This window comes from Heteronotia binoei, chromosome 2 (genome assembly GCF_032191835.1).
Source record: "Heteronotia binoei isolate CCM8104 ecotype False Entrance Well chromosome 2, APGP_CSIRO_Hbin_v1, whole genome shotgun sequence".
NCBI lineage: Eukaryota > Metazoa > Chordata > Lepidosauria > Squamata > Gekkonidae > Heteronotia > Heteronotia binoei.
The window spans coordinates 156,806,295-156,829,383 of record NC_083224.1 but is presented as its reverse complement, the minus strand read 5'-3'; the positions used below and the strand labels follow the sequence as shown (position 1 = coordinate 156,829,383).

General features: G+C 43.0%; 1 long non-coding RNA gene across 1 annotated transcript in view; it reads left to right on the top strand.

Annotated features, from left to right (window-relative positions):
* LOC132567671 (uncharacterized) overlaps nucleotides 1-16,076 on the top strand; it is a 51,315-nt gene extending 35,239 nt beyond the window's left edge. Inside the window, exons 4-5 of the long non-coding RNA XR_009555110.1 lie at nucleotides 7,349-7,423; nucleotides 15,708-16,076. This is a non-coding gene — a long non-coding RNA (uncharacterized LOC132567671). The remainder of the gene's footprint in view (nucleotides 1-7,348; nucleotides 7,424-15,707) is intronic.
* The last annotated feature ends 7,013 nt before the right edge of the window (nucleotides 16,077-23,089 follow it).

Sequence of the window (23,089 nt, the reverse complement as noted above, 5' to 3'; positions counted from 1 at the left end):
TTTGGCCCCAGGGACCGACTCCAGGGCTGGCGTGCCATCCACAGTCCCAGAACCGGTAGGGTGGGGGGACCCAATTCGGCCTGCCCCCCCCCGCAGCGCCTCCTCCCTCCTGTTTTTCTCCCCCATTTTCCTCCTCCCTCCTTTGCCCCCTTGTGCTGCCTCACCGCTTCCTCCTCCCTCCTCATTTTCCTCCTCTCTCCTTCCCCCTCTGTGCAGCCTCACCACCTCTTAAAAGTGCAGCTTGACTCCTACTTTGTTTTACTGCTTCAGACCAACACGACTGCCCACCTGGGTCTATCCTCCTCCTCCTTTGCCCCCCCCCCCCGTGCAGCCTCGCCATCTCCTCCCCTCTGTTTTCACCATTTTAAGGCTGGGGAGGGGGTGGTGAAGTCCTCCCAAGCCACCCCCCCTCTAAAAAGCTGTGGGGGAAAAACTGCCACAGCCAGTGGCAGCCAAGGGCATGTGGCACCCCAGGCAGGCACCTCACACAGTGCTTCACCCCCCCCTGGGCCCGCGGTTCTCACCCCCTCCTTCCCTTCCCTTTCTGTCCCATTCCATCACCTCTCCCCCCCCCCTGTGAGGTGACGGGACAGAAAGGGAAGGGAAGGAGGGGGTGGGTGGCGGTGGTGGGCTCGGAGGAGGAAGCAGACACATTGCAGCTGGCAGGGCCCGGGGGAAGGCAACAGGATGGGAAGGGAAGAGAAGGAGGCAGGCATGCCGCGGCTGCAGAGCCCAGGCACAGGGAGACGGGAGGTGAAGGGATGGGAAAGGAAAGGAAGGGCGGGTGGCAGGCAGTGGCAGCAGCGAGTGATGCTGCCCTCGCCGACTTCCCACTTGGGAAGGAGGCAAGGGCAGCATCCCTCGACACTGCTGCAGCGGTTTTCCCGGCCAATCAGCTGATCGGGAAGAGGGGGGAGGAGGTGGGGGGATGAGGAGGTGCCGTGGGGGGTGGCAAGGCTGCACGGCCCATTGAAAACAGGCTGCAGCCCAGTACTGGTCCCTTGGGACCCTTGGTTTAAGTAAAACAACTATAACCTAATGTGGATTTTATTTCTCTTAGTCACTGACCCTGCTATTTATTGAACTATATTGCCTTGTCTGTGTTTTTTATCATGGGCTTGGAACATTATAGGATAGATGTCCTATAAACATTATAGGATAGATGTCCATTGCACCATTAAACTCTGATGGACAATTGTTCAGTTCATATTTTGCATACAGAAGGTCCCAGACCTGATCCCTGGCATCTCTAGTTAACAAATCTGAGGTACTGAAGGCTAGAAAGAAATCTGTCTGAGGCTTTGCCGGTTAGCATAGACAGCACTGAGCTAAGGGCCAAACTAGATGTTGCATTTTTTGTGGGGGAGGAGTATGTTGTATGTCTGGATTCCTTGCACCCAACTTGCTTTATCTGCAGTCACATGGCAGCTTCAGGGAATGCCATTTTAAAGATCAGAGAGACTCTTTTTCTGCTTGGAACTGTGATGTATGGGGGAGTAAGGTTCTTGCCTCTCTCCAACTAAGATAAAAAACTCCCTGCTAACATTATTTCAGCCTATCAAAATGGCGGTAGGGGGAAGCGGGAAACCCTTCTTGCACATGCTGCAGTATCAAGCAGAAAACATGGCCTCAGATCTTTAAAAGTTACATTTCCTCCAATTGCTTTGTCACTACAGGAAGAGCAAGTTGAGTCAAAGGAATCTGGACACAATTAGTGAAAACCTGTAATGCCTATTCTGGCTCTGAGATGGATAGTGATCCTACTCAGTATAAAGCAGCTCGATATGTCCAGCCCTTAAATTTATCACTACAATTTAAGTTTGGTTACACCAACAGAACTTTTACTCAGAAAAAGTTCCTTACATATTTTATAATTAGGTACACGTAAGTGTCCCAAATTTTAGGCCCTGTGCAAATTTTGTTTTCAGGTCCTGCTTTCCACTATAAGAACATAAGAGAAGCCATGTTGGATCAGGCCAAAGGCCCATCCAGTCCAACACTCTGTCACACAGTAGCAAAAAAACCCAGGTGCCATCAGGAGGTCCATCAGTGGGGCCAAGGCACTAGAAACCCTCACACTGTTGCCCCTCCCAAGCACCACAAATACAGAGCATCACTTGCCCCAGACAGAGAATTCCAACAATACGCTGTGGCTAATAGTCACTGATGGACCTCCAACCTATATGTTTATCCAATCCCCTCTTGAAGCTTGCTATGCTTGCAGCTGCCACAACCTCCTGTGGCAGTGAATTCCATGTGTTAATCACCCTTTGGGTGAAAAAGTACTTCCATTTATCTGTTCTAACCCAACTGCTCGCAATTTCATTGAGTGCCCACAAGTTCTCGTATTGTGAGAAAGGACAGAAAAATGGAGAAAAGTACTTCTTTCTCTACCTTCTCTATCCCATGCATAATCTTGTAAACCTCTATCATATCACCCCTCAGTTGATGTTTCTCCAAGCTAAAGAGCCCCAAGCGTTTTAGTTTTTCCTCATAGGAAAAGTGTTCCAACCCTTTAATCATTCTAGTTGCCCTTTTCTGTACTTTTTCCCATGATGTAATATCTTTTTTGAGGTGTGGTGACCAGAATTGTACCCAGTGCTCCAAATGAGGCCACACCATCAATTTATACAGGGGCATTATGATACTGGCTGATTTGTTTTCAATTCTTTCCTAATAATGCCCAGAATAGTGTCGGCCTTTTTTATTGCAGTTGCACACTGTCTTGACATTTTCAGTGAGTTATCTATCACATTATCTACAGTGAATTATTTACCACTACTCCAAGATCTCTCTCTTGGTCAGTCTCCTCCAGTTCACACCCCAGTTTACACTCCAGTTCACACCCCATCAACTTGTATATACTTGTACAAGTATAGCACAAGTATAGCACAAGACATATGGATCCCTGTGCTAAGTAAAATCAGTGCTGGGAAGCAGTGCCAGTCATCATGATTGCACAGGGTTAGACTTTTCTTTGTCTACATGGCTGCATTCATGTGGTACTTCATGTAAAAGGTTTTAGAACATACTGAACATCTTGAACCCGCACTAAGATAGTCATTAAATGGTGGCCATGAGGATGCTGTCATGTCTAGTTGAGCCCTGAGCCCCATTCCAGTCACTTACACAGAGCATTTACACTTGAAAGGGTCATCCTCTCTGTCTCAACTCCCCTTCTTTTTCTGAGGAAGTGAGATGTGACTCTCAAAAGCTCATATTGAAATAAATGTTGTTAATCTTAAGGTGCCACTGAACTTGGTTTTATTTCTCCAAAGCAGTAGTGCAAATTTGGGTTGGACTATGGTTATCTTTGGAGATAACTAAAATCAAATCCAGAATTTTCTCTGGTTAGTGCAGTGTGACCCGAACAGTAGATGAGAGTTCCCCCCCCCTCCAGAACATTCTTTTGCAATCATAGCTGACACTAGGAAATAAATTTATTGACCCTCCCTTTCTTAATATAAACATTGAATAAAGAAAACTACTGGATGCCTGGTGGGTTGAATCAGAGTGGTGAGCATCCATCTTTGAGAATAAGGACTGAATATAAGTTGTTCTGTTAAATGAAGCATGTTTGGCACTGCCTCAATTTAGGACTCCTGTCGGGTTGATATATATCTCTTTACTTATGTGTAATTCACCAAATGCTTCCTGTCTTTGCTGAGGGAGGTCTAGGATGGATCTGTATAGAGGTTGATGAATAATCTACCTCTGGAGGACAGTTGCTTTTTGGGGTTTTTTAGAAGGTCAATGTAAAAAAAATTGCACTAGTGATTTTTCTAATATTTTTCACCCGACCTCAGAGCTCTGCTATCTCTGGGGAGATCTGACAATTGTTCACTTTCACTATATTTTTGCCTTTGGATAAAAATGAGGCTTTTAAAATGTCTATGCAAGGTTTATGCTGACGCACTCAGTGAGTGAGCTGGTCTACTTTAATTGCCTGTGTTCATATTGTGTCCTTTGCTAGTAAGCTTTTAAGGTAAAGATTAATGCTAACTGTTGGGGGCATATAGAATTCAAAGACCGCAAGAAAATGGGGGTCAACCTTTAGACGCTGTTCAGATTGCCTGTTTTGAAACCAGATCAAGAAATTAGATGCTTGCAAAAAATAATTAGAACAGTGTGAGATTTTTTTTTAAAAAAAATTCCATTTCCCTCTGTCACTATAATTGGTGCAACTAGTATGCGGATTTAATATATTACTGAAGATAATATGATAATGGCTGCTATCATTTAGTTAATTATTTAAATATTTATATTCTATCCTCCATTCTGGAAAAAGCTCTCAGAGCAGCTTGCTGTACTGATAAAAGACAATAAAAATAAAAATAAGTCCAACTAAACCAATTTATAAACAGCATAGCATCAAAAACCACTGTTATGCCTTCTTTCTTTTTTCTTTTTTTTTCAATTTTAAATAAATTTATTAATATTAATATAACAATAACAATCCAACACATACAACTATTACAATATCTATAACTTTAGCCATCCCATTATGCTTACAATATTATGTAGAGAGACTTCATCGGAAGGTGGATGAAGTCCTGCATTATACTTTGCGGCTCACTAATTTATCGCTTGCTGTGAGCTCAGAGTGCTGCCATCAACCAAGATAGAAGTGACCATGAAGCAAATACTTATAGAAAGAGAAAGGTGTAGTGGCATCCAGAAAATAGTAAGTGTGTAAACCTGATGGACTGTCTTAGAGTTTTACAAAGATAGTGCCACCATTAATTAGTCCCTAATCACTGCAGCAAGCCACTTGGATCAACTAATGATTGGCTTGGCTTGGCTCATTTGGTTTATGCTAGTGTTTACTGCTGAATGATTGGACAACTGTTCAGCATTTCATAATCCAGTTGCAAAGTGCATTGAAAGTGGACTGGAAATGTTCAGTTCAGTTTATTTATGGTCACAGAGCAATGTGTATTTTCTAGTGTGTGTGAAAGCACTCCAAACCTCACCAGAAACCTTAGAAGACCCTCCAAGGCAGTTATAGAGTACTGTAGGAGTGCCATACCTCAATTGTGTGTGTATAAGGCCTTTAAGAAGCGCTCCTTGGTAGGATCTGTCTGAGCCTGCTGCAGTATTTAAGAACTCAGTCTGGTTCTCCAGACACTGTTGGAATATATTCTGCTTTAGAGCTGTCCATGGTCCTGCAGTTTGCCTGCAGTTTGTCCTCATTAACAACCATGGTGTAGGATTAAGGAGTAGCTGACATTTCTGAGAAGTCTTCAGAAGCAGCCATATGTAATCAAGCCTTACAGTAGTCAAGTCTGAATGTAACCAAAGCATAATAACTGTCCCCTAACCCAAGCAAGGTAATTTCTTTCTAGCAAAGGATGCATACTGAGGGATTTTACACTGTCCTAATGTATAAAATGTATCAAAATCTTTTTTCCCCTAGCGGATTTAAGGATGTTGATTTTAGTTACTATGAAAACAGAAGAACACTTTTGCTCCCTCTTCTTATTGTTATGGTGTTGAATTAATATCTGGCAAGGTATAATTAGTTTATGGTAATTTCCTTGTCTTTTCTGAATTATGGATTATTATTTCCTAATAAAAAATGTTCTGGGAACATTATGTCTGCCCTATATTTTTTGTCAAAAAATTGCCCCATGGAAAGACACCATTTACCCTTTTATAGTGCAATCAGATCTTATACTTCATCGTCCGTCTTGCTGTGCATCCCCACATTGTGTATGCACAGAAGACGTCGATGAACAACAGTTACAGGTAAGTGCAACACTGTTTTTCTGTCACGAAGCTCTTCAGTGATATTCTATTTCATATTTTCAAATTTTCCATCATTTTTCTAATGAAAATACCCTTTCCTATTGCAATATGGTTATTATCCAGCTATCCATTTAATTACCAGTTGGCCTCTGGATATTTTAGTGTTGGAAAATGAGCATGAAAATAGTTCTCACATTTAATGGGCAAATCTAGATAGTATCTCCAGAATTATAATCAATAACGTCCATGGAAGCTACAAATAGCACTGGGGGCTATCCTCAACATCCCTTTCCTGTGGGGGAAATGTCATTTTTGAGGGGGTTTAGATATTTTCTAGGATTTGTCACATATATTCTGATTAAAACATTCTGGATTGCATATTCAAATGTTTTACTGTTAAGTGTCCTTTACTTTGATGTGTTTAGAAGATGTTTCTGATATGTTTAGTTAAGCTTATATCAAGCATAACTATAGATGGATGTGCCCCCATGTGTTTAGATTGTACTTGAGTTAGGGAACTCTAACCTGTTGGCAAACTTTTTCTCTAGCCACACGCTGGGGTCAGAATGGTTTGACGGAATCAATCTCCTTTCCCCTCTCCTCCCTTCTTGCTTACCTCATGACTGGTAGTGGCGGCAGAAGGAGCTGCCTCGCCAGCGAGCTAAGCAAAGGCCAGGAGGAGGATATTTAAATGCAATCCTGTTTTCTGGGGAGTAAGCGACTTTTAAATAGACTTGAGTAGAATTCTGAATAGACCAGCTTGGGATGGCACTGTAGGTTGCCCTCCTGTACTCCCCCTCTTTCTTCCTCCAAACTTTTCATAGCACTTTGGATTCTGTTCTCAGGTGAATCCTGGGAAATATAGGGTATTTATGAAGACAAACCAAATCTGTGTAAGAATGGTGTTTGGTAGATTGTTCTCTTACTTGAAACACAAGGATGTTAAATAATCATTTTTTGATGTACATAGTCCAATTTGTTCTTCCTTTTGCTGCTTTCCTCAGTCATTCCTATTTGACCTCACATAAATCTTACTAATATGGCTATCAGTCAGCATAAATATTCTCTCCAATAGCTTATGTCCACTGTCCCTCCTGGTGCTACTTTGGTGCCATTTAAGAACAAAAACAGAACACTTTTTTGCCAGCCGAACTATGTGCTGACTAGCCTTATTATAGGCAACCTAGACTATTGCTGTCCATTTTAAAGAAACTGCAGTTCTATGGAGCCATTTCATGCAAGTGAGAGCTTTGCATATGAGCCATGGCCTACTGGGATTAGTTTGCACATAAAACTTTAGGTCAAAGACATAGAAAATCAGCATTCACCACATATTTCAGAATATTACATTTTTTTTTCTTTTGGGGTGTTTGCTGCTGGAAGGACACCAAAAAAGATGCTGGAAGAACATCAAGACTAGTTGGAAAGAAGTCAATAGCAGCCTTTAGGCATAGATGTATGAATATTCTGCTACTTAGGTATACCAGTAATTCATCCCAAGCAATCTTTTTTACATATAAATATTACATAATCTTGCTGGACAATTTGTACCTGCTCTGTATTAATTAGACTGAATATTGGAGCCTACATTACTTTCCAGAGGGCATCCATGTGACCACCTGGTAAAACCCTATTACTAGCTGTTGATAGATTTCCCAAAGTTGGCATCAACAAGGTAAGTTTCACTGTTTTAACAGAATGATATGTGACTGGCATCCATCAGAAGCTTCTGCTGATGTCTATTAGCAAAGCATGACTTTCTCTTCCTTCTTTTCCCATTGAAGTCCAAAATGCCTCATCCCCAAAAGAGTATTAAAGGGGAGAGTTGGAAAAGGGGGAACCAGTGAAATTCACTCTCTTTCCATTTGTGGAAATTGTCCATAGGATCCAGTTCTGTCTGTGCTGCTTTTTGTGTATTCTCTCTTCTAGATAAAATAGCCTTGATAACAGTGTGATTATGGGTATCATGTAGCCAACCATATTAAGCTATGTGATAAAAGAACAAAGCAGATTCAAAGTGAAGACTGTACTTTCTGACCTCACTTTGAATGGCTGAACACTTTTGTGACTGTAGTGCCCCCGCATCTCCAAAGGAGAGCTGTTTTTCTGAGGCAGTGAATATTCTTTTGAAAGGCACAATACTCCTTTCTATTTAATTCTAATTCTAAAACAGTAGAATATTCTATATAAAATTTGTCTTCTAAAAGGCATGCATGTGATTGTGTATGAAGCTCACACAGAACATAAACATTAGAAGAAATGGAACACCAAGTTCTTATGGATATGGTTTTATTTGAAATAGATTTTATTTGAAATAGATTTCAAGAGATGACAAGAGTAAGACAATCTTACCATTGTAATATTTGTTATACTAGTTATACTGGAATGCACAAGCAAAAACCACAACACTGATCTAGTAAAGCCAGACTTTAATGACTCTGGATGTCAGATCAAATGTCTGTGTCTTTTAGTTTAAGCAAGCTGAACACCTAGCTATGCCTGATTTTGAGCCTCTAAATAGATTACATTAATCATGTGAGAATTAATCATGTATAAACCACAGAATTAATCATGTATAAACTCTTTAGAATTTTAAATTCTCTCAGAAACAGAGAAAGCTGGAGGGGAACACAGGAGAGAAGCAGCCATCAGCTGATTTTCAAGGGTCGTGCATCCATTTGTTAATATGGTTACTATAACTAGCTGAAAAAAGAACATTAATAATATTCAGAAATAGTGAAAGAACATCACTAATCTTCTGCACATTTTCTGGTGTCCCACTGACGTTATTTATGTTCCTCAAGCCAATGTGAAGGAGAGGAGGAGATAGAGGGGCAGGAGCTATGCACCTGACAGGACATTATCCTATCAGAAGAGTTTGATGATTTTCCCATTGAAAAACATTGTCCTAGTTGGTGTTTCTGCGCACATGATTTACATTGTATGCTGATCACTACACAGTAATTTTGGGAGAACACGTTGAATTGACACCTGACTAAGCGCCCTGTTCATGTCAGTGTGTGTGTCATTCTTTGGGGTCATTTACATATGCTGGCAGGCAAGACTGCAGAAATGGGGAAACAATGAAGGGACCCAGCCTTCCCCTTTTCCCTCATGATCATCCATGCAGACAATAACAGAAACAAATGTTTTGCTTTGCAGTATCTGGCAATCAGGAAGGATTGCAAATACTAGAGGAGGTTTTGTTCCTTTGGTACAATCTACTGAAAAAAAGCCCTGTTGACAAAATTTATTCTCATTAACTGAAAGTATCTTTGTCTCTAAAACTGCAGTTCTGCTGGCTGACCCTTCCTTTGTTATGTTGATGACTCTTATTTCCTTAGTAGAAGTTTATAGTTAGGAAAGATTGATGAGGGATATAATTCAAACTTTTGGAAAGCATTTGAGGGTTCAGGGAGAGAAATGTTTGGCTTAAATAATTTGTCATCAGCAAACTTTGCTGTCATGCTGTTTCTCCTGACTTCTGTTCAGTGGACACAAGCAGATTATGCAACCAATTCAAAAGTGAACTCTTGTTGATTGCAACCTAGAGGGGGGAAACCCAGTTGCCCCCCCAGATGGAAGGAAGAGACGGACACAAGGGTTTGGGTAACTAAAGGGACACTTTCTTTATTTATTACATTAACACAAGGGCTATAACACAACAGGCAGCATGCTAGGCCAGGGGACGAAATACCCCTCCCCTGTTGCATGACGGGCGAGCCACCCTGCCCTAGGTATAGCCAAAATACATGGCTCGTACCAGGGCGGCCTAGCAAAGGTTATGCCCTGGAGTTCCAACCCCCAGCCACATGGCTAATGGGCTAATCAATCCATGCAAACCCAAGGCAGTCCGCTTCATCACTCAACTGTCCTGCATGATCCAGGAATGATTTAGTGAGACCCCATGCCCCAAAACTGGGGTGCTACAGGTGCTCACCGAGCTGCATAATGAAAGTTTAGGCCAAACCTAGTCACTGCAAGGCCAAGCCTCTGCTTAGGCAGCTGTGCCCACTAAACGCCCAACACTTCCTTAAGCCCAAGTTTCAAGTCCTCTAAAAAGGCGTCATTACCTTTGTCCGAAGGATGTACGCCATCACTCCTGTATAAATCCGTGCAATCAGCCCGGATCCCAGGGTGAGGAAGAAAGTGGTCGAAACCCCCCTCGAGGGCTCTTTTAGGTTCTAAATTGGCTTTGCGGTGAGCTTTCTCAATTGCCCATGGGTCCCAAGCCGCACGCCATATCTGTCGTGGGATCATGGGCAACCACACGATCAAAGCCTGCGACCAACACCTCTTGATGACTCTAAAGTCATCTTTGGCCTGCAACACAAGGGCTTTTCCCTTGAGCCTAAATCATTACCACCCAGATGTATCACCACAACATGTGGCGGCAACATGTACACATCTTCAAACAAGAGGGGCAACAGGCCTGACCAATGGAGACCCCACCGTCTATGCCATTCAATGGTGGCCCACTTGCTGAGCCCCAGCTGTGACCCGGCCGAAGTCCTCCTGGCCCGATGGGCAGCCCAAAACACAAAGTTGTGTCTGCATATGAGGACACATCGTCTCTCTCCATGGACCACAGCACCTAAGAAAAGAAGAAACGATGAATAACATAGCCCCCTAATAATGTGATGCCAATTACTGCAGTGCAAGAGGGTGAACATAGCCCTTATAGGCCGAGGAACGCCACCTACCAAACTTCTGAATGGAAGGCGGGGAGTACCCCAGGGCAGCAGCCGTAGATGCTGCTCCGATATGGAAGGAATGGGTACTGAACTTAACTCCTGACAGGCCCAGCATAGCAAGGGCCTTGCACGTCACTGTCCAAAACTGATGCTTCGTCAGGGGACTGCAGTCCCTGTGATGGAACAACAGGCTGGCACCCAAACCACGAGCAACCATGTATCATGTTAAAGCCACTAGGGGACAGATCTCAACATCAGAACAGGAATCCAAACTAATAGTAACCCCCTCCCCATTGCAGCTGATCGGTCTTGGAATGACGAACTGTAACATATACAGATCCGCCAGCCAGACGAATGTCTTGAGCCATCAAGGCCCTCCCTGAAACGTCCCATTTGGACTGAGCCGTCACCTCATTTATCCAGAGAGCCCTGAAGAATGCCACGAGAGAGGCAGCATGAAAGAGCAGCGTTTCATTCTCCGACACGCACACCCAGCCCCAGACCGATCATAAACCCCTAATAACTGCAGGGGAAATCGGCTGCCTAGGATCCCACCTGGGCCCAACTTCTCTAGACCAACCTTCCAACATTTTCTTAATGCAGAAGTCACCAATATTCTCCTGGAAACCCAAAGCCTTACTAGCAAAGGCCAACGCAGACAGCCGGCCCCGAATAGATTGAACTGCTAATCCCCTGGGCCTTAAAGATACACTATAGTGGAGTAATTGCTCCACTGGAAGGGGCCATCCCCTTTGATAACCAACTTTGCTCCTAAAGCTTTCGAACTGGCATATTTCCCTGTTGTATGATTTTCTGGTAGTAGGAGCAATGGCAAGACTTATTGCTCTGCTGGCCTCAACCCGCCAATCATCCATATCCTGAGGGGCATCATTGTTGGAAGAAGATCTGCATCTGGGGCCAGCTGGCAAAACCTCTGCATCTGTTTGCAGGAGAGCGTGTCAGCCACCCCATTAGCCACCCAAGGCACATGCCTGGCGAAAAATACAATATTAAGCCTCAGGCAACGAAGAGTGAAGGCCCGCACCATCCTCATCACCCTGGGGGATTTGGAAGTGAGGGAAATGATAACATGCAGCATGGCTAAGTTGTCACACCAAAAGTGGACTGTGTGGTCTGCCAACTCATTCCCCCACAACCAAATGGCTACCAAGATCGGGAAGAACTCCAAGAAAGCCAAATCTCTGTTCCACCCTGCATCTACCCATTCCTGGGGCCATTCCTCTGCGCACCACTGTCTGCGAAAGTAGATGCCAAACCCAAGGGACCCTGCTGCATCTGATGTAATTTGCAGCTCAGCTTCCAGCTGTAACTCAGTCCTCCAAAAGGAGACACCATTAAAGGTTAAAAACTCCTTCCATAGTAAAAGGTCCTCCTGCAAGCTGCATGAAATCCTGATTCAGTGATGCAGCTGGCATAATCCAGCCATTGCATCACACAACCTCCTCAAAAAGGGGTGACCAGGAGCTACTACCTTACACGCAAAATTTAAGTGACGCACCAACTGCTGCAGCTCCCTCAAGGTCACCTTTTACCGCAGCAAAAACTGAGCAACCATTTCCTGCAGACCAAGAATTTTGTCCTTTGGGAGGCGTGAAGTTTGTTGGAATGAATCAAGTTCAACCCCCAGGAACGTCAGTGGCTGGGTAGGGCCCTCCATCTTCTGAAGGGCTAGAGGAACGCCCCAGCTCTGCCAACTGCTCTGCAAAGGCTGCCATCAAATGGGCGCACTGGCCGGAGACTAAGGGGCTCGCAAACAGGTGGTCATCCAGATAATGCACCACATTGCTCAAACGAGCGCACTGCCCATTCTAAAAAGGAGCTAAAGCGCTCGAAGGCCACACAAGAAACGGAGCACCCCATGGGCAGGGCCCTGTCCATATAAAACCACACTTCAAAATGAAAACCCGGCAATTCAAAATCCAAAGCGTGAACTAGTAGGAGGCAAAAGGAGGACTTTATGTCGCACTTTTCCAACTCAGCCCTTACCCCATAATGCCTTACCATCTGCACCGTTTGGTCAGAAGATGTGTACCTCACATTACACAAATTTTCTGGTATGGCTTCATCACCGATTCCCCGTGGGGGTAAGATAAATGATGAATCAATCTGAACTCACCTGGGGCCTTTTTAGGCACCAGGCCCAACGGGGAGACCCCCAAGGTACTCACAGAGGGTGCAGAAAATGGGCCAATCACTCTACCCTTGGCTAATTCCTTCCCAATCTTCTGACGAACTATGTGCTCCATCCCTACAACCGACTTCAAATTATTGGCCATAAACGGCTTTCTGGGGCTCTGAAAAGGAATTCTAAACCCAAACTTAAAACCATTTAACAAATAAAGCCTATCTTCAACCCTTGGATAATCACGGAGCCATGCCTCAAGCACTGTCGCCCTTATTGAGCTGGGGCCCTTTACCAAATGGCTTATCTGTACTGCCTGGGCCCTACTTGTGCTGTCCCTGCCGGAATCTACCCCTGGAACAATTCGTGAAGGAATGAGACCCCCCGCAAAGAAGGCACTCATGTTTGTATTGGCAGTTCTTTTTACCACACACCCCCTGGGACCAAAACTCCCTACAAAGCAGGTGGGGTTTGAACCACCTGCCCCACACTGCTGTGGGCACCAGAAGCAGTGGCTGTGCACTGAACAACGTGTCCACTGTCTGACCTATCACCCAGGTTAGATCGTGCTGGAGACATAACCTGCAGCCACAGCTGTGGCTGAATCTGATCCTATTGAAGGGCCGGGTTCAAAGCTGACCTCATTCTGAACTCCTCATCATATTGAAGCCAGGCTGGGCCAGTAAAGCTATTATAGCTTTTGTAAATGATGTTGAAATACTGAAAAAGGTTAAAGCCCCAAGCCCAAGGCTGGGAATGATTAAAAACTGCAGGCTGGCTTTTGGCAACCGGCCCAAAGGTGGCCGACTTCCCCCACGGCCCCCAGGGCCAAGCTGTGGTAATGTGTTGTGCAAACTCACCCCTACCCAACTGCAAACTCTGCGAAGCATCCTCATTGGGCACCTCTGCTGGAAGAGGCGACACACCCTCCATTTTGTCCGTAGAAGACCTGCTTTCAAGGGAAGACAAATAATTAAGGATTTCTTCTTGGAAGCGCTTCTTAGCAGCCTGCTTGTCTTCCTTGGAAGTCAGGCCCATTACACCCAATACGACCGGCTGCCTACTACTCGACCCCTCCAAAGCGGCTATTCTGGCTAACACAGACTGCTCGAAAGTGCCATCCTCCTCATCAGACGATGAAGGCAAAGGTGCTGACCGCTTAGGAACAGGCCACTGTGGTCTCAGTGCAGGGCACTTGCCCTTGGATTTGCCCTGTCCCTTAGGCATGATAATGTGCCCAATAACAATGGCAAGCCCATCTACTGCCCTCACTGATGTGGCCTTCGCCCTACCAGAGGCTTGTGGTGAACATTAAAGCTATCCTCGAAATGGCCGTCCCAAGCTATCCACAAAATGGCCGCTCTTTTCCTTGGCGACAGGGAGGAAGAATCCCAATAAAAAAACTGTCCTCGAAACGGCCACCCCAAGCAATCCACAAAATGGCCGCTCTTCTCCCTGGCGACAGGGAGGAAGAATAAAGGCTGTCCTTGAAATGGCCACCCCGAGCTATCTACAAAATGGCCACTCTTCTGCCCAGCGACAGGGAGGAAGAATTGAACAGCTGCAATAAAATGGCTACCCCATTAAACCCATGATTAGCTAAGGCCTCCTTCCAAACTGCACTGTCTGGAAGAACAGCCCCACACACTGTGAAGTAACCATGCACTCCCCCAGAAGATTATATAAATGGGGTGGGGGTGGGGAGGGAGTTGTTTGCTCAGCCGACTTAACAGAGGGGAAAAGTGGGGGGCGAACAGCACCCTCAAAAGGGGAGAGGTACCACAAGACACCCTAAAACAAAAAGGGGAAGCACAAAAACGCTGGCTGTGCGAAAACGCCGCAGCCAGTGACAAACTGCTGCGTCAAAGACGCTCCCAAAGATGCTCCTGATGCGATGAGACTTCTCCTGAAGACCACTGCGGCTCACTACAAGCAGCCATGGCCAGGGAAAGAGCACACAAGCTGCACTCTGCCTTCCTCGAGCACGAAGTAAAGATTGAGAGGAGGGAGCGGAGCCTGCCTCTAGGGCATGCCTGCTCCGCCCCCACCTCAGATGATGCCCTGCCCGCTCCTCCTCCTTGTGAGGAGGTAAAACAGCCCCCAGATGCAAGGCTGTGCAGCCTGCCTATGGATGGGAGCCGCATTGTGTGGTTTTTATTGCACATCCTGTGATCTGCCAAGCCCAATGGAGTCTAGAAGAGGTAAACAAATACTTATCAGGCCATAAATTAATACCCTGTTTTTGCTTTCTGTCTGAGACAGGAAAACAAAAGGGCTATTGTGCATCATTTGGCTGGTATGAGTGGCATTTAGTATGGTGGGTCACAAGTTTAGTAGGATTTTGGGTGACTAGGAATTGGAGCTTCATTTGACAACAGCTGAAGGTATTTGTGCCTCCATCCATGTCTTGAGCAGTTTTTGTTATCACTTGTTTAATGAAATGCCTTAATAAGTGCTTCAGACTTTTGATCTTGCACTTCTGGCAGGGGGAGGGTTCCTGCTGTTCTGTTGCATGTGTTAGCGTTGAATAACTACTGATGGAAAATGCGTGTTGTGGAGGTGATGTTGTAGTACTGGTACTCCCCTCTTTACAAAACATATAGATACACATATATGAAAGAGATGATCAACACAGATGCCTTTTTTCATGTGCTTTTTCATATGCAATGCAATAATTTCCTCCACCCCAACACGGTTCAGGAAAGTACTCCTCAAGGGCAAACACAAGAGGATCTGTATTTAACTAAGAGGAAGAGGTGCTGGGAAATTGGACAAATATTTACAGAAAGCATTGTTATAGTTAGGCTCTCTCACTTGAATAAAAAGCAGGAAGACTGATTTCTTGATTTAGAAGGAAAGAGTATTCTTAGGCCTATTAATAACAAACACCTTTCTAAGGGGGTATTTAAAATATTTCCTTCATATACATTAGTCTATATAGCATTCACGCCTCTGTTGATTATTTTCCCCACCAGTTTTGGTTCATTTTTGGTACTGAAAAATGTTTATTTCTTAAGCAAAGCTTTTATTCCTCACAGCCCATTTCCTTCTCATGGCTGACCCTGCAGTGAGGTAAAAAAAAAATGACAAATGTATGACATCATACCCATTTTTTCCCTCAGCTAGCAAACTGTGAAGCCATTAACAGAGGAGTGTGACTTCACTGCAGGACCAAAGAGAATGAACAGCTGGCCTCAGATGGAGAAAGCTCTAATTCAAACACATATATCTTCAATAATAGCAGGGGAAATACAGAAAATTACTGTCAAAATAAATTGCATTTTGTATAAATGCCATCTCCTTTCACGTTTACCCCAGCATGATAATCCTTCTTTATTTAGTGGTATTGCCCTTTTCTCTTTAGAGACCTTTGCTGAAGTCTTCTTTTATATTTTATGTATCATTAAAATGACTTAAATGAGCAGAGGATGTAGCTCTGCTGACATTTATTTTAATTATTTACATAAATAAAGAGGTTTTCTTATTCCACACCTGCTGCAATTATCAAAATATATTTCCTTCATTTGTAATGTGAATTTAATGCCTGCAAGAGCTGAGCAAAACAAGCAGAGGTAAGAGTGCTGGAAAATGTGTTATACCTCTAGAAAGGGTATGCAAAGCACAGAAAGGGAACAGGTCATGGGAAACCCTTGATGCCTTTGGTCTAACCATTTCATTCTCAGCCTCCTAACTGACAAAATCTAAGCATATTTGATCCCAGTCATCCCTTGGTTACCCTGATCTGTCTCACCATCCCATTACTTTGTTGTTTATTGCCCTAACCTCTCCCATTGTTCCCTTCATTCCTCTCTGTTGCAATCTCTGCCATTGTCTCTTTCCATCCTCGCTGTTGTTTTCTCTAAAGCTGGAGTTTAGAGTGAACAGTCCTTGAGAATATGAGCCTGCCTCTCTATGGTTGATATTACTGTGTGGGCATGTTGATTTGTGTCAGCTTGAAAGTTGGATCACATTTTTATTACTACAGCTCATCTTTAGAACTTGTCAAGGATGAGGATTTTGTCTGAACCATACTGTTGGGGGGCTTCTTCATGTTTTGCTGCTACAGATAAGAGGAAGCCACTTCCCTATGGTTTTTTCTTATCCTGCCATGATAATGCTTGGAAGCTAAAACATTAGCTTCCCAGAGTTATCATGGGAAGTAACTGGGGGGGAAATGACTCCCAGAAGACTGACCCCCAATAATCACGAGAATTATCTACATTGGGCATGACTGAGGATTCAGCAGATTTCCAAACCTTACAATGGAATCCCAAATAGAGTTTTTATTTTTAAGCTAATAGGCTTAAATTTACCTAAAAGGTAGTAACTCTGCTTGGGTCTCAGCTGTTAGAAACTCCCTTTGTACAAATTTAACAGCGAAAAAAGAATAAGCCATACAATGTGCATACGGTAGATAATGCACATTCTTTCTAGAAGTTTTAAGCTTTTAGTTTGAAGCACCTTGATTAATAGCTTCTTAATAACTCCTTGTATGCTTGAATACTACATCGCTGAGTTGATGAATTTCTAGATAGGGTGATTGATTGTGTGACTAGTATCTGCATATGTTACTAGACTCATACAAATGATCAATATACACAGGGCCATTGTACACTCTTTCATCTGGAGAGTAAGACAATCTATTTCACCATTTCAGTTTAACACTGGCTATCCATGCACCTCATGGCTTGCTGCATCTTGCATTGCACCTTTGTAGTGGTGTTTCTCCTATTGCGTTTCATGCAGCTGTCACAGTGCAATGACAATCACAACAAAAAGACCCCCCTCTTTTTGATATGTCAACTAGAATGGCAGTTTACACCCAAAGTTCGGCCTCCTGTGGCACATCAATTAATGATTAGATTGATATAAAGGCCATTTAATCTTTCTAGTTAAGACTAAATAATTAAGCAAACATCTTTATGTGACTGCAGTTGGAGTGAAAAAGTATGGATTTGCCCTTGCTTCCTTGGAACGATAATGCTGAATTCACACATGCCACTGAAATTGCTTTTCAGAGCAATCTCCTATGGCTGGTTTGCAAAAGTAAAACATTTAAAACTCTAAAAGGCAGTTTTAAAGGGACTTGAACCTGGTTTGTGAACTGATTGATGGTCAAATAGAAAGAATGTTTTACTGTCACAGTTTGGCCTTCCTGGACTTCTCAATGTCCATATGATTTTGACCTAAAAGGAGCTTAACTGACTGATGACATGACTAAAACAGGTGAAATGGGTGGTGGCCCTCACACAAATGCTTTCATGAAGACTGCACAAACTGAATGCTTATGAACCTTGTGTCTTCACACATGGTATCTCCCCACACTTGGGTGGATGGTGGCATGGAGGCCGTCACAAATGTCAAGTGTGACTAATAAGATTTTGCCAACAGAGGCCAAATCCTAATTAGTTATAGAGAGTATCATATAGCTGTCTGAACTGGGCTTATATTTTGAAAGGTTTACCTTGTTGAGTCTGATTAAGTATTATTTATGTCTGTGCACAGGGCTTTTGTTGTAACAGGAACTCCTTTGCATATTAGGCCACACACCCCTGATGTAGCCAATCCTCCCAGAGCTTACAGTAGGCCCTGTAAGCTTTGGAGGATTGGCTACATCAGGGAAATGTGGCCTAATATGCAAAGGAATTCCTGCTACAAAAAAAGCCCTGGCTGTGCATAGATTCATGTAATCATTTGTGTTGGTAGATGAAGGCATGGAGCCACCACAGGTTAGCTCCTCTTATTACAGAATTGAATTGTTTTCGCTATATTAATACACAGCAACTCCTGGCCCCATCCAGATTTTATAAAGTGGAGGAGCATTCTTAAATATGAACCCACAATCCTTCTTAAAACAAATGGGCAATAGACAGCAGCAGAAGAACAAAGGCATGCCATACCTTGCTATTCTTTAAAGTATCACAGGATGTTTTGTTCTTGAGTACCATGGTCACACTTCAGAAACAAAGGCAAGGAGTCTTCCTAAATGTCACAGCAAATATATGATATATGTCCTATCCCATATCTCTCACTTCCACATAACCTGCTAAGGGTGGGGAAGACATCCTGCTGCTATATGATGTTCTCTATAGGTAATCAGGATTTGGCCTCTGTTGGATAAATCTTATCGGCCACACTGGAGGTTTGTGATATAGATTGCTGTCCACCACAAATTGGACCAGCAAATCTATTTATATAAGCTGCAGACATGGCAATCATTTTGAATCCCCAAGCTTCTTTTGCTAGGTTATATTTTCATGAACATTATAAGCTTCTTTCTTCTAGAGTTCATGAGTGTGGCAGGCTGTAGCCATTTGGGACAGCATACGGTATGTGGATATGAGGAGCAGGTTTGCAATCAGAAATCAGTATTTTAAATACTGATCCCCCGCCCCCAGAAGATTATTGTCATTGCAAGAATCAAAATATTTTGCACTTCCTGAAAGCTCAAAGAAAGATTTTGTGCGAGAGTTGACAGGAAGCCATAATCAAATTGTCAAGGAATTGCTCCTACTGTGGCAAAGTGAGAATGTTAGATTACATGTGTCAGCGTGTGAAGATAAAGACTGCATCGGGAAGGCAGTGTTGAAGGGTTGATAGGGGATGGGAAGTTTATCGCTGTAAACTGTAACCTGCTGCAGACAGTTCTGCTACCTCAGCATTCTTCTATTTGCATTAAAAACCTTTATGATCAATAAAATGTCTTCATTTTGCCTTTTTGGGGAAACACATTTAGATCCCTTGGACCACCTGTGTTAGGCCAATTAAAATGAAGACTAATTGTTATTCTTCCAGCTTTAAAAGCAATAAAAGATGCTGACTGCTAACTCTTTGTTGTACATGTGGCATTTTTTCTTAAATTTAGTTTCTAGCTAGCCCTTCAATAGCAGCTCAGGCTATTTAACAACAGTTACATAAGCACATTAAAAAGCATAGTAAAACCTAGGGACAAGTTCAGTGTTGTACAAGTTGCTGTTGTGTCTGTACAGGAAGTTAGTCATAGGGCACAGTAGAACCTTACATACACATACAAGGACATGTCCAGATTATATCATGGTGGCCATTGGATAAAGAGGAAGATTATTCTTACATCTCATACAAAGTCCAGCCCTTGCTTGCTCCTGGTTCTCAAGTGATTTCTGATCCTACTTTCCTATGCTCAAAATACTCACTTTAATTTTTAAAAAGGTACCCCACTACTACTTACTCCTGGTTGCTGAATATCTAAATCAAAAGTAAAGCTTTTATAGATATTCCAGAAATGACTCAAGACTAGAGCTGGGTCACACATACATGTGTAATCACTTGATTCCTCTAAACTGAATCCTTGCCTGCTTGATCACCCTTCAGACATTCTTTGAAGGTATCTTGGGGATGAGATGGTGTGTGCTGTCTTTGCTTTCTACATGAAGCTGGAAATTCTGAAAAACAAGAGTTATATGTGCACAGGCTCTGCTCTGTGGTTTGTACTGGGGACAGCATGCGTAACCCAGCTTCCACACATTTAAAGATCACCTGGAAGAGGGTTTGATGATGGACAGACAAATGTGTGATTGATTTTAGAGTCTTTTTGTTTTTTACATCTAGGTGTGGAGCCCTTGGATTAGGCATCCACCATTACCTGGCTCAGCTCTACTCCACCCCCACCAACAAATGTGTGATTGATTGAAAAACATTGTGTTTGAGGGGTGATGTGGAGCCAACTGAAAGTTCTCTCTGTGGTGAGATTATCTGATGTGTGTTAAAGATGATACTCATGTCATCAAGTGATGATCATGAATGGATTGACCAAGTTGACAGAACATAAGAAAAATGGAGTTCCATAACTACAGGGCAGATTGATTATATGCTCTTGGAGCAGGGACAACATATTCAAGAAAGTGTACTCAGTAGTCATGGCAGTACAAATTCTTGTATGATGTATTGGGCCCAGGCCATTGCATGCATTATAAATTAACAATGGCATATGGAATTCAATCTAAGTGGTTTGGTTTGTGCCCATCCCTAGTAAAGCTCTGGATTAAGGTCGCAGTTCTGAAAGCAAGTTCCTGGGAATAACCTCTGTGAATAAAATGAGAATTCTGAGTAGATCTGTTTGGAATTCCTCCTTCTCAGAGGTATTCTCTGTGACCCACTATGGTAATGAAACAGGTTCTTCATCTTGTTCTTACTGAAGTGTCTGGACAAACGTGTGCTATAGTAGTGTAGGTTATTAAGGTTTTAGTGACAATTTCCAAGACTTACTTGAAAAAGAGTCTTTTTAACAGGAAGGAACTTCTGAAGGCATGCCTGGTCATTTCCACAGTGTTGGCTTCTAGGCACAGCTGTGCATCTAGTAGCATTTATGGACTCTAAATGTCATCACATTTGGAATCTCTTCAAACAAGGCCCCTCAGTGCATGCTCGTATGGTTCTATGAGTAAGAAAAATAGCTCATTTGCTCAGCATATGCCATAGTTGATAGTGTGACTTGTAGCTGTCCAAAGATTTATGTTCAAATTTTTCTTCTGTTGTTCTGGATACTTACTTTCCTCTCAACTCTTTGTTATTTGATAAATTTGCTTTAGGAACCAATGGTGTGTATCTGCCATTTATTGTTTAAATGAAGAAGTTGTTGACTATTCTCTACATACCTCAAACTCTCTCAGAAATTAAGACCAGCCTGAAAACAGTCCTGAAATCCATCCAGTATTTCAATCTGTTCAAAAATTTCTAACAATGCATGGCTGTCAGTTAACCATGGGTTTTTAGGTGTTGTCCAGTCCTTTCAGGGATTTCTCAGCTGTAGTCCATTAGGAAGGATGCACGTGTACTGAATATATGATGGGTGTCTTATATCTATCTTGGTTTGCAACTGATCACATCCATATAGCCATAACCTTTCCTTAAAGAACAGAGTCCAAAGTTTTGCCCATTGTATGCCTTAGAATAGTCATTCTCAGACTGTATGCCCAATCACATAAGTGCATCTGAGAGAACTATTACTATGCCATCACAAACCAGTAAGCTATCTGATGCAGTGATGAAACTCAAGTGCTTTTCTGTATGATTTGGTGCTTTGGTTACATCCTTTCAAAGCCCTTGATAGGAGGAGGATAACCTTTTAGTGGTATTATCCAATACTCCTATATATATATATATATTTCTTTACGATGTCAGTTATATGATATTTTGTGCATTTGTAATAGATAAGGAGAGTTAACCACACTGCAATTCAGATAGCATCTGTCTAATTACTTACACAGGTTTAGCCAAAGAAGGAGGCTGTGTAGAATTTACTAGATGGATGAGCATGGAGTGTTGGCTGGATGCTACACCCATGCCCCATTCAAAGTGCTGTATGGACAATTTTTGAGCCTCATCCAATGGGAGTGCTTCTAGTGTCCTGGACCCACTGGTGGACCTCCAGATGGCACCTGTTTTTTTGGCCACTGTGTGACAGAGTGTTGGACTGGATAGGCCATTGGCCTGATCCAATATGGCTTCTCTTATGTTTGCTTATCCTCTGGGCATGGGCACATTTTGCCACAGCCCTAGAGGTGATAAACTGCTTGAGAGGAAAAAGGAGGATGCTGGGAGTAGTTTCCCTATTTCCCTTCACCATTGGATAGCTAATTAGGGATCCCAGTGGCCTTCAGCTCATGAGTTTTGACCCTTAGGTGAGTTCTGGAGCTTAGCTGGCTTTTTTTTTTTTTTGTATCTATATCCTGCCAGGCACTTTATCAAACAAACTGGGTTCCACCATGATAGAACCCCCCCACCACTTTTTTTGAGATAACATTTACATTATTACAGGCACTATAATTTATGGTAATTTTTAAGGAAATACGATACCTGCTGCAAGCATTTGAAGCCTGAGTGTGATGGGGCGGAGATAGAGAAAAGATGGCTGCCAGCTTGAAACAGTCTGAACATATTACTGTCCATACTGAATATATTGTTCTCTACCACAGTAGGTACTTCCTGCAACAGACCATGCCTGGATGTGTCTGGGGTTGGGAGCCCATGATCATGAGCAGAAGGGCCTTGGGCTCCTAGCTTGCAGATCACAGCCTGTGCCCTTGATCAGATGGATTAATTTTGTGTACACCAACGCAGGATATCTTGTCTCATTTTTTTTAAAAAAATACTGAGCTTTATGTAAATTTGTTTCAAAGTGTATTTTTGGTGCACTTTGGGTTTCCCATTGGGGAGAAAAGAGGGATAAAAGATGCCAAATCAATCAATCAATAAGTAGTATGCCAAAAGGCCATGGATGGATATGAAGATTAAAAGAAAGTTAATTCTTACTAATTGTTAGGAATAGTAATTGTTAATAATTGTTAATTTGTAGTAATTGAGAGTTACTTCTTCATAATTTTTACTACTTAGTAAAAGTGGTACATGCACCACTGGGTGAGAACTACTGTGCTAGAACACCTGCATGGAGAGCAAGGGTGCAGTGCCTCTGCTGCTTATGGTCTCTGACTTGGTGAGATTGTAACTCCCTCCCACCTCTTCCCTT